Source organism: Argiope bruennichi, chromosome 7 (genome assembly GCF_947563725.1).
Source record: "Argiope bruennichi chromosome 7, qqArgBrue1.1, whole genome shotgun sequence".
Taxonomy (NCBI): domain Eukaryota; kingdom Metazoa; phylum Arthropoda; class Arachnida; order Araneae; family Araneidae; genus Argiope; species Argiope bruennichi.
Genome location: NC_079157.1, coordinates 43,116,653 through 43,129,170, shown reverse-complemented (window position 1 = coordinate 43,129,170; position 12,518 = coordinate 43,116,653). Strand labels below are relative to the sequence as shown.

General features: G+C 32.6%; 1 long non-coding RNA gene across 2 annotated transcripts in view; it reads left to right on the top strand.

The window, feature by feature from the left end:
* Nucleotides 1-12,518, top strand: part of LOC129976673 (uncharacterized) — a 372,556-nt gene that overhangs the window by 133,906 nt on the left and 226,132 nt on the right. The window contains exon 3 of one of the 2 annotated variants that reach the window (XR_008785163.1): nucleotides 918-1,028. The exons of the other annotated variant lie outside the window; for it this stretch is intronic. This is a non-coding gene — a long non-coding RNA (uncharacterized LOC129976673). The remainder of the gene's footprint in view (nucleotides 1-917; nucleotides 1,029-12,518) is intronic. 2 annotated transcript variants of the gene reach the window in all.

Sequence of the window (12,518 nt, the reverse complement as noted above, 5' to 3'; positions counted from 1 at the left end):
AATGAGTGATGCGTGAGTGGCAAAGTCGTACTCTTGGCCCTAGTTGGCGCTGCTATAAAAAATAAGAGACGTTCCCCCTCAGGCTTAAATCGCTGTCTTCGTAAAAGCGGGCTTGTCAGTGGCAAGTGCCATAAGAAACAAACAAACAAACAATATTAACGATCCATTTTAAAGAAACACTTTGTTGCAGACGGATGCCATTAAACGTTTATCAAAAAACAAAGTGAAATATTAATTCATGTTAATATTTAACATTTCCATATTAGGAGTTTAACTTGTTATATTAACCGGTTAACAGCCAGAAAAGCCAATATCCCAGAGTATTACAAACTGGTAACCAAAAGAGGCTAGTTTTTTAAAAATTTATTTTACACGAAGTTAAAATATACACACTTAAGTACGGTTTACAATAAACCAGTGTTGTTAATGCTGTAAGATCGCGCATGCGCAGAAGTTGCACGGCAGCAAGTAAATTATTCCATCGAGACACACAATTGCTATGGTCTATCATTTCAGCGCATGCGCATTTTTCTTTCTGCGCATGCGTGGTTTTATTAGATTAGCGTAACGTAAGGCAAGGTTACGTAATGTAAACCTTGCCTTTATCATCAGCAAGCAGACAAAAGGACAAAACCAGCAGTTAAAACATGGATGAATTTGGCACAACTGCGATAGATCAATAGAGGTTGTTTAGAGAATAAATTTTTAATCACAAGTTTTTACGCTTAATTACGAATATGCATCAGCTGTTAATTAGATCGTTTCCGTCACGTCATTAGATGTCTTAATTAGGTCACTTTAGATCGCTTAGCAAAATGGAACTCATTTAATTTATTAACTTTGCTGGTCCTATTCATTTTTCACTGTCATTTTTATCCTACGTATTTTGTTGTTTATATAATTTTATCTGTTTGTAGGCAAGTCACACTCCGTCAACATTATAACTTTATTACTTTTTTGAAGCCTTTCTACAAGCAGTATCATTAATTATGATATGGATGAAACACCAAGTGAAGTAATAAGGATATGTGAGTAAAAACGCTTTTTTTTTTTTTACTTTCTATCTGTGCACTTAGTGTACAAGTACAAAATATTTGAATTATCAAATTATGAATACTGGATATTGAAATTTATAGCAATGTATGTCAATATGTCTATGGACATAATAGCAAAAAACTGTTTGTGCTAAATTGAGGAAATTTAGTATATAAAGTTAAGGTGTATGCACACACGTACACTTCGAAAATTGTTCAAAATATCGATTTTTTTTTTTATTGCTTCAAAATGTTCTCTGATTCTTTGGCTTTCAAACGATACCAATACTTTGTCAATATTCGAAATATTATTCGAGTTATAATTATTTTTCTTGAGGTTCTTCCACTAAAAACTCTAATTTCGGTGTTTTTTAAACTCATTTTATGAAGAATGATATTTTTCCACTATGTTGCTTCATTCAAACAGTCATAACTCAACAAGAAATGAACCAAATACAATTATTCATATATAAAAATAATGAACATGAAACAGTGGATGTTTTGTACCTCTATCAAAGTTATATTTATAGAAATAAATTTTTCATAGCTATTTAAAAGTTAAAATTACAGAAAAAATTACAGCTTTTTCTGTTCATCGTTGATGAAAAAATTGTTAAAAAAAAAAAAAACTATATATTTTTATAACTTGATTGAGGCAGGCAACATAAAGACTGATATTAGGCAAAATTTCCAACTAAAATTGTGTTCTGTACAAATTAGAATTTAAGATATCATGTTTCAAAAAATAGGCTAATTAGCTCATTAAATATTATTTAATGAATTAATAATTAGTGTAATACGGTTTTTCCTCACTGAAATAAGTTTAAACATATATTAATGACCTAATGTAAAAAAACTGGATTTTTAAAGTTAAAATTAAAAAAAAAAACTTCTAGTGTGTACGTACCACTTTCTAGTACCACTTTGTAAATTTCTTTAAAATTTTGAATGAAATCCAATCTGGGGGAAGTCTGTTTACTCGGCTTCCCAAGTACAAACGAATTTATTATTAATCTTTTGACTCATGAATTCGACTTGGTGTTTTCAACAAAGTGAGATGGACTGAAAATATCAACGAACCCAAAGAAGCAACACTTTTGAAAAATCGTTGATGGAATTGCTAAAATAGTCAAAGATTTAGGAAATATCTCCTACTAGGGAATTTTAAAATGATAATAGATCGGATTCTGTTCTGTAAATTTTGATGCTTTGGGAGCGCAGGGTGGCATTATGTTATGTTATATATTCGGGAAATTGCGATGTGTGTTACAGAGCGCATGATGAAAAAATTCGTTCCAAACGATCCACTTTGAAGGTGATATCCTACAGTATCAAATTTGGCAAGTAGTTACTTCTTGATTAGTAGGCGGTAACGTAATAAATGATCCCTCGAAATTTTAATTAAATCCTCATTCTAACGTTTTTTGATAACAATATTGATACATATTAATAAATAAAAATCATTTCTACATCCCCTTATAATTTATAACATTGACTTTCCAATTATGCCAATTTCAATTTTGTTTTCCCATATTTTAATAACTTTTTAAAAATAAATTGATTATAATTGATAATGGCACTTTTTATCCTTTTAGTTATTATATTTATTATAGTTACGCGCTTTGTGGAAATGTTAAATCAGCTTGTAAAGTCAAGTAAGAATAATTTTTAAAAATAATAGAAATTTAGTAGAGAAGAAACCTAATTTATATGATACCATACTATGTTGTTTCAAGCTAGAGGTTTGAGTCAGCTTTCATTGTCATTGTTTCTGTTATTGCGGTTTTTATCGTTTATTGTGTATTTTCTTTGCCAGTTAGGTAACGCAAATGCGTGCATTTTTCTACGCCAGTTGGGGTAACGCTATGCAGATTATACATTTTTAATTTCCTTTATTCTGTGTTATTTTAATTCAAAAGTACTTCAGAATGAATCTGAAACCTGGATTAATTAACAATGTTTAATTTTAAATGCATAAAACATTAAGAAAATAAACAGAATCTTTTGAAATAATCCGCCGAAAAATGTTAACCCTAGCCTCATTACTGTTGGGAGAAAAAAAAAACTGAAGACTTACTCATTTGGCGGTGGGGAAAATGGAAGATTATTTTGGCGGAAAAGTTGGCGGTGGGGAAAATGGAGGATTTTTTTGGCGGGAAAGTTAATTTTTAATTAATAATTAAAATTCTAATTAAAAATTCGAAAAAATAACCCCCAGGTGCACATTTCCGGCCTCCTAGGTATACAAGTTCCAAATTTGGTAGCTGTAGGTTGAATGGTCTAGCCTGTAGAGCGCCAACACACACACACACACACATTGAGCTTTATTATAAGTATAGATATGTTACCGTGGTTATATAATTAAAAGCGAAATTTATATTCGAAATAAAAAATTAAATCTGAACATTATGACGGTATAGACTAGAAGTCGAATTTTCATGAATTATTTACACTTGTGAAGTCATTTGGGATGAATCAATCACTATGTAACTAAATTATTTGCATATGGATCGATTATGATCGATTTTTTGATATTGATAGACATAAATTTTAGTAGCAGTTGTATAAAAAGGAAATCTGCGCTAAGAGAATTAACATGGGCGATATAATTTGAGACCCATCCTTTTGCAAAACAATTCCTTGCTTTTACATGAAAACTGCTTCAAAAGAAAATTAATATTATGGAAGAAGGTAGATTTTAAAGTGGGTTTTTCTTATTAAAGATAGAGTTCTTCACCTTTCCCCTGCTCTCATATTTCGTTTATGCACAGCTGAATAACAATTTAGATGAAAACGCCATCCTCATCTCTTCGGTATGTAGTGGAAAATATCACTTGACGTGGAGAAATGAAAAACTTCGGAAAAACCCATCATTTAAATCCCTCTCATCCTTCGAAACGCACGAAAAGACAAACTGAACAACTTCTTTGAACTTCAGTTTGTAAAGTCGTAAAAATGTTGAAAGGAAAAAAAAGAAAGAAAGAAAGAAAGAGAGAAGAAAAAGAAACAAAATCTTATAGAGAAGAACGGTTTCCACAGCTTTTAAAAGTGTACGTGTAAAAACCGTTTCATTACAGTTTGCCTTAGCATCATTTCTTTCTTTCCGGTGGCATCCGTGCGCACGTTTCCATAGCGACAATAGACGTTTGAAAAATGGCTTCGGAAAGACGGCCATGTTGTGTTTTCTTTTGGCAAGCGTTTCTTCTTAGGGCATTTCGTATGGATGTCACGTGCTCCAGTTGGGCCAATGGGGCGTACGGAGAACCGAAAACTTAGAGCCCTGGAAAATTGAACTTCCGCGACAATTTTTTCCCGTTCGCTAGAGTGGTCCGGGACAATAAAGTGACAGTTTATGTGGAGACGACAAAAAAGTTGCAGAAAATTCCGTGATGCTTTCCCATGCGAATTCTCTGTAATGATGTCCGAGCTCGAAGTGCATGCGCGTTTTGAACTTCGAGTCGAAGTTTTATTATTTGTAATGAAATCGTGTTTGCAAGAAATGCTATGTCAGCAGCATACCATAGATTCAAATGAATACACTGAAATCCTATGCGGGCACACTTAAAAACAAACTATACACTTTGTAGAAAAAGAAAGACAAAAAAAAAACCCCGGTTTTATTAATGATGACTAAAGTCAGAGATAAGACTGCTTGAAAAATTTAAGCTTTAGATTCAAAAAGCAATGATGATGATGTGGTGTCCGTGTTACCACGGAAAGGGGGTGCAGTAGCTTCTAAGTGTAAAGACCCCTGAGCATCCAAGGGCAGAAATCTGACTTCTAACTCATATGAAGATGAAACTCACACATTCGCTTGCACAACCCCTTTTTACATGGGGGTACATTCACACACCTCACAGATAGAACACAGTGAAGAATAACCATGCCTGAACCGGGATTCGAACCTGGGACGTCCAGATCACGGGGCAGATGCGCTGCCCCTATGCAAGGACGCCGTCAAAGAAGCCAATAGGAAAGGCAAGAAAATTGGATATAAAATATTTATTGCAACAGGAAATGGGGGAATAAAATGTATTTTGAGATGAAAAGTAATAAGTAAATAAAGTATATAAATAAATATCTAACGTTGCATGAATATTAATAAAAATGGCATAGAAAAGTATAATTTTATTGTTCATCGAAAATCAAAAATAACAATTAAAAGTTTAAATTCATATCAGTTGTAAGTGTTAAATATGAGCCTCTCCAGGATCAGGAAAGATACCAAGAATACTGTAGCTTATCCTACACTTTTTGTGCATGTCTGTTATGAGGCTTTGTAAGGCTGCATATCCTTGTATGGCAATACACGATTTTTCTTCAGGGGGTGTTCTTTTAACACAAAGTGTTTGTTTCATTGTTGCCAAGTTGTTGTTTCATGTTGTTTTCTATGGTACTTGCCATGGACAAGCCCGCTGTTACGAAGACAGCGATTTAAGCCGGAGGGGGAGCGCCTCTTGTTTTTATAATAGCGCCAATTAGGGCCACGAATACGACTTTGCTATTCACGCGTCACTCATTCGCTTGCACAACCCCTTTTTACAGGAGGGCACATTCACGTATAGAACAACAGAAAAACAACCATGCCCAAACAGGGACTCGATCGCGGGATGTCCAGATCACTGGGAAGACGCGCTACCCCCCATGCCAGGATGCCGGCATTGTTGCTAAGTCATATTGGAGAACTTTAAACACTAATATCTGCAGCCTTTTGAAGCATCATACAAAACATGTTGAAAAAATATGGGTTAAGTTATTTCACAACATCGATATCTGTCGCATTACTGGAAAAGTTCACATTGAACAATTTATACAATGTAATCTCCAGATGGCAAGCCTTTGCATGTGTAAAACATCTTCAAATTACTCTTCCCCGAAAAACTAAATAAATTTATAAAAAGATGAAAAACACATTTTGGTTTTTTTTATACCAATTCGGTTCATCAATATCCGGATTGAAAGATTTCCGATTAATAGAGATTATGTTGTAGGTTATTTCCAATAGCCTGGACAAAGCTTCACATGAAAGTAATTCCTCTTAAATAAGATTGATCTCCTCTTCACACAATGCGATATTTTAAAATTACCTTACCTTTATTTAAAAAAGTCACATGCAGAGGCTTGTTGCGTTTTACAAGCAAGCCTTGGTACTAGAAAAACGATTAAAGAGCACCTTTTTCTGCAATAATTCGTTCACTTTATCAAACGATAGACAATACAGTTGATGCTTTAGTTCCAGTTCGGTTAATAGATATCTCTAATGTAGATACCCAATTAAACAAAGATGTATTCTGTGCGTTGCCATTATCTTAAAAACATTGACACAATGCGATATTTTAAAATTACCTTACCTTTATTTAAAAAAGTCACACGCAGAGGCTTGTTGCGTTTTACAAGCAAGCCTTTGTACTAGAAAAGCGATTAAAGAGCACCTTTTCTGTAATAATTCGCTCACTTTACCAAACGATGGCCAATACAGTTGATGATTTAGTAACGGTTCGGTTAACATATATCTCTAATGATAGATACCCAATTAATCAAAGATGTATTCTGTGCGTTTCCATTATCTTAAAAACATTGAGTTATCTCTTACATTGAGTCATAATGCCCTCTAAATAATTGCTATTATGTATGACTTCATCCTTTTTAAACAGCGCAATATTTTAAAATTATCTTTGCTTGCCTTGTGAAGCTACTTTTTAAAAAAAAAGAGATGGCACGGACTATTTGAATTTTTATTTTTTTCACCTCGTCGCAGCTTAAATGCACATTGAGAAATCTACAGCCATGATTGAAGGGGGAGGGGGGGATGCTCCTGATTGTTTGAATCGTCCTCAAATATCAAGCAAGGCAGCCCCTCCGGCGTGTTTTACGGCTGTGTACTCTGAATGGCGTAACTGAGTTATTTTTATGTCGACCGAGAAAAATAGGCAAAGAAAGAAAATTTATGTGGGGGGAGAGGGTTTTATGGAGGCTCTATGGTCTTTCATATGCCAGCGAAAAAGGTTTGTTAATCTTACGCATCAGCTTCCATCGCTTTAGCCGTTTTTCCACGTTCATTGACGGAAACGATTTCTGCATGTTTTGATGTTAAGTACGGCGGTTCTGTGTTGGCCAATATTCAAATATTGAATATTAACCACCCTAATCAACCAACATTGGCATAATATACTATTTTATTGATAGAAAAGTAAGAGTTCTACTCATACCAATAATCATGCAATGAATATTGTTCCATCCTATTCAATTAACCTTGCCTGAATATGCTATATTAATGATGTGAAAGTTTGATAATACAAAAATATGATTCTGTGATTGCTTATATTGACACACTGAATATTAGCCATCCAAATAAACCAGCGTTAACAGCAACATGCTATGTTAATGATGGGAAAGTATAGTGATGGAAAAGTATGGTTCATTGATTCTCGATATTCACACACTGAATATTAGCCACTCTAATTAACTAGCACAGCCTTAATATGCTTTTTGTTGTTGTTGTTGTTTCAGTTCTTCGCTTTAATTACCCACTTCTTTCTTTCACATACAGTGATTAATAAAACATTCTGCAAGTGAGGTTCAAATACTTGGGTTCGACTACTAGCGTTCATGAAGGTTAAAATAATATGTTTCTATAACTAATATTCACAGAGGTAGGAATAGTATGGTTCTACTACTAATATTAACATACTATATGTTAGCTAAATAAGTCGTGTAACCTTTCGTTAATAAACCAGTATGCTCATATTAGGCATTTGTTTGAAAATGTTTGGGATATTTTTTTACTTACAATGATCAAAAAATGTATGCATGCACAGATAGTAAAGGATGATTAATCTGTTAACACACACTCAATATTAGAAAGCTGAATGATCCATCACAACTTTAACATTCTATATTTTTAGCCCCACTTCTCTATATCTACTTATCCCATTTTTTTTTTCGCATGCAGTTTTAAAAAGATTTTCTTCGAGGAGATGTTAGAGAAACATGGTTCTCCGAATACCATCTGAATATTAACCAACTAATTCTATAACATTTCCTTAATAAGCTGGCATGTTAATCTAGTTTTGGCATGTACTGTTAACATTTTCTTCCCCTACATACAGTGATTAAAAAGATTTCCAAACTTGGCTATTTAAAAAGTATGGTTCTGCGATTTCCCATGTCCGTACTGAACATTAATCAACTGAATCTTGTAATAATTTTTTTTTCTAAAGGATATATGTTAATTTTATTTTTCTTTGACTTTCGTTGCCTCTTTTTTCTACTACTATAAATCAAAAAAGACTTTTCCTAGTATGATGATTGATCTATTAATGAGGTTTATCTAAGTCTTTCCACTTAGATTGATCTATTGATTTTAGTTTATCTTCGTTTTTCCGTAGATTGATCTATTGATTTAAGTTTATCTTCATTTTTCCATTTAGATTGATCTATTGATTTAAGTTAATCTTTGTTTTTTCATTTAGATTGATCTTTTGAGTGAAGATAATCGTCGTTTTTCCACATAGCTATTGATTTAGGTTAATCGTTCATCCATGTAGATTAATCCATTGATTTAAGCTAAATTCGTTTTACTACATAGATTGATTTATTGATTTAATTTAATATTCAGTTTTGAATATAGATTTATCTATTGACTTAAGGTAACTTAATATTTTTTTTTGTTGTTTTTTTGCATATATTGATATATTGATTTAAGTTAACCTCCGTTTTTTCATTTGGATTGATCTATTGATTTAAGTTAACCTCCGTTTTTTTCACTTGGATTGATTTTTTGATTTAAATTAAGCCTTTTTCCGTATGAAGTGCTGAAAAATATTTCAGTATCAAGTAAAGTATTTCAGTATTCAGTATATTTCAAATCAGCGTGGAAAAATCTGATACTGTGACAGCCAAATACAACTGAAGGAATCGTTCTACAGTATCTTCAGACTAAAAACAACAATATGAATTCGGTCCATCTGCTTTTGTCAATTACTTTCGCTTATATGAAAGAAACAAAAAGAAAATATTGCAATCGCTAAAAATACGAACATTAAATTTTGACGAATCCTTGCGGTTCAGATCTTCCTGAAATCGAAACGCACATTTTTTTTAATAGATCTGAAAGCTGATAAAATTTGAAATGAGATCCTAATACAAATTCATAGTTTTCTGTCGAATTTCAATTCAAATTCATTTACTAAAAGACTCTATCGACAAAAGACTGGTCGTTCTAAATACACAATAATTACAAAACTTAAAGAGCTAAATAGATAAAATTTGATACACAGTTTTAGCATCTAAAATGAAAGTGCTTATAAAATACTGATTATAATCTGCCGTTTGTTGACACGCAAATACTGATTATATAATATTTAGTATTAATTCAAAAGCTCCAAATATGTAGTATTAACTCAAAAGCTCCAAATATGTAGTATTAACTCAAAAGCTCCAAATATGTAGTATTAACTCAAAAGCTCCAAATATTTAGTATTAACTCAAAAGCTCCAAATATGTAGTATTAACTCAAAAGCTCCAAATATGTAGTATTAACTCAAAAGCTAATAATTTAAATAAAAATAAAATTTGATAAGTGAACTTGTAACTATAAATATGGTTCTGTAGCACGACTTGGTTTCAATTTCTCGAAAAAAAAATCATCTAAAATGACTATTCTTTTTTTCCTTACTTTATTACGTAGCATAAAACTCACATATAAAGAGCACTGACAATAAAAAACTTAATTTTTTAAACCCTAATTTTATATTAACCCTTAGTTTTTCCGACCCCCTAATTTCATATTGGAGATTGAGGAAGCATTTTTCTTAAAGAGAATGCGAGAAAATTTGGGAAGAATGCGGGATTTTTTTTTTCAATCCATGACTATATATATATATATATATATATATATATATATATATATATATATATATATATATATATATATATATATATATATATATATATATATATATATATATATATATATATATATATATATGTTTCTCTCTCTCTCTCTTCTTCAAAATTTGGTCTACTCCACGTCGATTTTATATCCATCAATCCAATCAAGCACGATATCATCTACACAAAACCAAGACCTTAAACGTCGTTGTGAAGTCGATGGCATTTTCCAACGTTAAGGAAAAACGCATTAAAGAACGTTTAACGCAACCCCTAAATCTGAGAGAACCTTAATTTATCATACTTATTTATTTTTTCACTTTTCCAGGCGACATTTTATTAAACAAAAGTATTAAAAAAGAAGAAAAATCCTCCCCACCTCAAACTATCGACCGTCAAATGACACTACGGCATATTTCACGGTCGTTGATGAAAAGGGGGAAGGGGCAGGGGGAGTTGCCAAACGACAGAGGGTGGTTTTAGGAAAGGTAATTTTCGGCAGGGGGGCTTCTTACCGCGGTTGCCACCCCTCCACCGAATGTCACCACAACATTCGGTAAAATAGAGGGACGAGGAATGAAATTAAAAAAATAACAGTGAAACAAAAGATAAAAAAAGGCGGGAAATGGCGTCTCATTTCGAACGTTTCAGAGAGGGTGGAACACCTTTTTTTTTTCCTTCTCTTTATTCTTTTTATTTTAATGTTCTATCATTTTGACACCAAGGATTGCTTACCGGTGGGGGTGTAAGTCAAAGTAAAGAATATTGGAGGGGGGTGGGGAGAAGGAGCGTACCGTGGAAATCGCTATAAGCAACTATAAGTATGACTTATCGTCTGTAGGGGAAATAAGCTGGAGGGGTGGTATGCGATCGTAAAATCGCAGACGAGATTTCAGACGCTTTCAAAATGGAAGGTAATTCATCAAAAGCTAGCTAGCTAGAGAAACAGTTTTAGGAGTAAAAATACGTCTAGAGGAGGATGGGGGGGGGCGGTTACAGTTACCAAACTGTAACCGCAACGGATTGATATCTCACTCCCACCTCCCCAATGCCTGCTGTGATGCCTTCTCGTTCTATTAGGTTTGTATCAATCCTCTCCGTGTGACACAGTTTGGATAGACTGATGAGTTTTTATCTTATTTTTTTGTTTCGCTAGTTTGATGGATGACTAGGATATATATTTATATGCGATAACTTCCGACGATTTTTGTGGAGGGTGGGGAGAATGACGCAACAAAGCTGAAAGGGGGGGGGGACACACTAGAAGTCGTTTATGGTAATGAGGGGCGGAGTCTTCTTCGGCGAACGCAGGAAGTCAAAACGTAATGCGAATCTCAGGCGGTATTGAGTCCCAAAAATCTTGATTACAGAAATCCGATATGGATGTCAATAACATGTGCCGTTGGACTTTGTTGGGGTGGAGCGGAAATCGAAGGGGGGGGGAGGAGACAGGGTATAAGGTACGGCTCTCTTCTGCTATGAGAAAAATACTACTGTTGCTTTTTTAATTGCTGCAGTAGCATATAAAATAATTTGTATGATAGTGGATCAGCTCTTTTAATACTTTGTTATATCTAGATTTAAACACAATTCTATTAATTAATTTTATTTTAATTTTGTTTCACTTCGATTTCCTTATTTATTTTCATTATTCAATCATTATATTCCATTTTAAATCATTTTGTTGAAACGTCAAATGCTTTCTATGGTATTATTATTAGCAGAAAAGTATTTTTTTTTCTAATAATAACTGAACTTTGTAAGAATAATTGATAACTGAAAAATTGTAAAAATTTGCTTAGTTAAATGATTTTTTTAGAAAATTAATGAATGAATGAATTAATTAATTTTTTAGAAAAATGTGATAAAAGGAAAACAACAACAGCAAAAAGATATGATCTTGGAAAACTATAAGGAGCTGCCAAAGGGAAAATATTTGCAGTTTGCATTTGAATAATAAAGAGAGTAACCAAATAAACTAAGTAAAAAAAATACTTTTACATAATTTTGAATTCATATATCAATAAAAGGTATTTTATCAAAAATAATATTATTAACAGCAACAAATATAAATTCTGTTTCTATTATGAGACAATAGAAGTACAATAGAAGTTTATTTACCCAGATAAATTGAGACCAGACCCGGCCCGGATAATCAAATATCCTCGTAATCAGAAAAGTGATTAAAAATAGTTTATTTGTTAAGAAAAAAATGAATTTGCTTTTAACACATTTCTATAAAAGTTACTGAAACACTACTGTCTTAATTTAGCGTACTTATATATAATATGAAAACTGTACAAAATCAGTTGTTCGTCGTAATTTTAATTGAAGATATTTGTTTTTCTTTCCTCCTCAGCGATATAGATTATTGACAGTTTAAGTAATTGGGGCTCAGATAGTTGGAATTCTACTTTGCATTTTTCTATCTAATTTTAGATATTGCATAATGTTTTCACTTTTTCGAGCTCTTATAAAAAAATACAGCAATGATTTAAATCACCGAAATAAATTTTTGTGATATATAACAAACTTTCCACAAATATATCATAGGCCATTTTGTAATAATAAAAGGGTTTGTCATTCAAGTAA